Genomic DNA, 3,631 nt, shown 5'->3' on the forward strand with positions numbered 1-3,631 from the left:
AAATCATTATTTTGGGTAGAAGGCCCAAGATGGAGAAGTAGGTGGAAGCTGCACTCACCTTTTCCCATAACAACATTAAAATTACAATTAAATTATAAAACACTGCACCTGGATAAACAACTGAAGACTAGCTGAACAGAAGTAATATGGCCACAGACATAAAAAAGAAGCCACATCGAATATGATAAAGAGAAGGGGCAGATATGTGAAATGGCTGCCCCTGCATCCACATGTGGCAGTTGAGAATCACCCATATAGGTTCCCCCTGAGGAGCTCAGAGCACCAGTGCCAGGGAAAGGAGCCCACATAACATCGGGCTCTGAAAATCAGCTGAGATTCCATCCACCTGGGTGAGACAAAGGCTACTGGAAAGCAGGTGTTCTCTTACAAGGAAAACATGAAAATTTTTGCTTATATCTGCTTATTTTGGACTCCAGCAAAGGGACATTTGTTCTAGGGGTGCCAGAGTCATACAAGGACAGATTGGGTTATGTGGCTTCAAGGTGAGCGCTGGAGGGACAGCCTCCAATGCTCCTGTATTGAGCCCTCCTACCACATGTCCCACAAGCACCATATTTCCTGGGTTAATCACTCCCCCCATGTGGCATTAGCTTCTTGAGCCACACTAATTCAGCCCTGACAACTCCCTGGGGACACACACTGACCAATTAGCATACAGCCTTGGGTTCTGTCAGTGGCAACCAGCCTGAGTCCATGTTGTAGTTTTTCTTAAAAAGTGTTTGAAAAATTCCAGTCAAGTTCAGGGGTGCCAGAGACACACAGAAAGAAACTGAGCTGTGTGGGTTTAGGACAAGGACTACCTTCCTGCATGTACAACAGGCACCATCTTTCTTGTGTTAAGCCTTTTTTTCCACACAGCAAAATCTTTATCTGACTTTGCCTGGTGAAAGAGCTCTACTAGCCCTGCTCACAAAACTCCCTGAGATGCTACCATCACCACCGCAAAAGCCCCAGTTGGTGGTGGATGGCCTTGGTGTACCTTGAGACTTTAATTGAGTGGACTCAAATACAACATTGGCACTAAGTTTGAAACTGTATTAACCTGGTAAACACAACTCATCCCTACCTGGTGACTTCCTGAGACCCCGCCTAACACAACTCACAGAACAAGCCAAGACTCCATCAGTGGCAGAGCCTAACCAAACCAGAAGGTGGCAGTGAATCTCAGTGTGCCTTGATCCTTTCACTGACTTGTCACAGGCCGGGTACTAGTGCAGCTGGCCTTGGTTTGCAACCTGGCCCTCTCATGTACTCCCAGGCCTAAGAGAGGCAGCTACCAACTGTGGATCACTTTGTAGCTCCTGAAAGGTAGCTCAGGCACAATTCAGTCAGCACCTGACACTAATGTTCACTGGAGTCACCCCCAAAAGGCCCCAGAACAAGCACACCTGAGGGATGGCTTCAGGTGACAATAGAACACGATCCAATTAGCTTCACAAGTGGCACACCCAAAGGGAGGTCTCAGTAGACAACACACACTACTAGGGCAAATTCTGCTTCATGGACTGAAACTCTGAACAGCAGCTGGTACACTGTGGTTCTGGCCAATCCCCACAGCCAATGAGCCTGAGAATCAACCCCACCCACGGACATGGCAACAGCAATCAAAACTCAACTATAACAGGAGGGCACACACAACCCACACATGAAACATTCCTCAAGCACCCAACTCAGGTTATCAGTGAGACTGCACCACTGGTCCCCAAAAGACACCCACTACATAAGGTCATTCTACTGAGACTGGGAGACATAGCAGATGTAACTAATACACAGAGACAAACACAGAGAAGCAGCCAAAATGATGAGACAAAGAAACATACCCCAAATGAAAGAACAAGAGAAATCCCCAAAGAACTAAATGAAATGGAGGCAAGCAATCTTCCACACAGAGTTCAAAACAATGGTTATAAGGATGCTCGAAGAACTTAGGGGAAGAATAGATGGACTCAATGAGAACTTAAAAGAGATTTTAAGCATTTAAAAGGACATGGAAACCATAAAAAAGAACTAGTCAGAAATGAATAATATAATATCTAAAGTGAAAAATACACCAAAAGGAATCAACAACAAATTAGGTAAAATGGAGAACTTAAACAGTGATTTGGAATACAGATAGTGAAATAACCCAATCAGAGCAGCAAAAAGGAAAAAATAGTTTAAAAAATGATAATAGTTTAAGGGACTTCTGGGACAACATCAAGCATAACAACATTTGTATCATAGAGGTAACAGAAAAAGAAGAGTGAGAGAAGAATTGAAAACCTATTTGAAGAAAATTCCCCCAACCTAGTAAAGAAAAAATATACAAAAGTCCAAAAAGCTCAGAGTTAAAAACAAGATGAACCCAAAGAGGCCCACACCAAGATACATCATAATTAAATTGCAAAAGATTAAAGACAAAGAGTGAATCTTACAAGCAGCAAGAGTAAGGCAGTTATCTAAATGAGAACACCTATAAAACTGTCAGTTGACTTCTCAACAGAAACAGTGCAGGCCAGAAGGGACTGGCACGAAATATTCAGAGATGAAAAGAAAGGACCCACAAAGAAGAATACTCTACCCATCAAGGCTATCATTTAAAAAAGGAGAGATAAAGAACATCTCAGACAAGAAAGAGCTAGAGGAGTTTATGACCACCAAACCAGTATTACAATAAATGTTAAAGGGATTTCTTTTTCAAAAAAATATTTTATTTATTTATTTGTAGAGAAAGGGGAAGGGAGGGAAAAAGAGAGGGTGAGAAACATCAGTGTATGGTTGCCTCTCATGTGTCCCCTACTGGGGACCTGGCCTGCAGCCCAGGCATGTGCCCTGACTGGGAGTTGAACCAGAAACACTTTGGTTCATAGGCCAGCACTCTATCCACTGAGGCACACCAGACAGGTTAAAGGGATTTCATTAAGAATAAGAAAAATGAAAAAGGAATATAAATATGAATAATAAAATGGCAACAGCTACGCACCTACAATTAATCATTTTAAATCTAAATGGATTAAATGCTCCAATCAAAAGATATAGGGTGCCTAAATAGATAAGAAAACAAGTCACATATACGAGGCCTGTCCAGAATCTATCCAGCCATGTACTATGAGAAATAGAGACATTTATTGAAGAAGATACAAGATACAAGAAATATTGTACATAAGACAAGGATGCCTCAGTCCCCTTAAAGGTAGGCACCTTGGGACCTCCCACAGTTCGCCCAATCGCCATCAGCTGCCCTGCCATATTTTGGTGTTTTTCACCAAAAAAACCCATGTGAGATGGGATGCATGAACAGGTATGTTGTAGTGATAAAGCTGCCAATCACCAGTTGCCCATTGCTGCAGCCTTCTGAATCATCCAAATAGTTTCCATGGAGGAAGATTCAAGCTTCCCGCAAGATTTGATGCAGATCTGTGGCTTCACTTGCTCGGTCACTTTGGATGCAATGGCCACACAGTACACATGCCCACTCAATGGTGTCTACTGCCCCCACTGACTAGTACAATGAAGTCATCATTGTTCACACATGCACATTCCAGCCCACTCTCCTTGGCTGCCAGGTTACATCGATGTCATGCAAATGGTACTCATTATAGTAACAATGGCTGGACTTTTTCCAGACAGA

The sequence above is a fragment of the Pteronotus mesoamericanus genome, unplaced genomic scaffold (assembly GCF_021234165.1).
Source record: "Pteronotus mesoamericanus isolate MK-2021 breed Mesoamerican mustached bat unplaced genomic scaffold, CSHL_Meso_final contig_55, whole genome shotgun sequence".
Taxonomy (NCBI): Eukaryota; Metazoa; Chordata; class Mammalia; order Chiroptera; family Mormoopidae; genus Pteronotus; species Pteronotus mesoamericanus.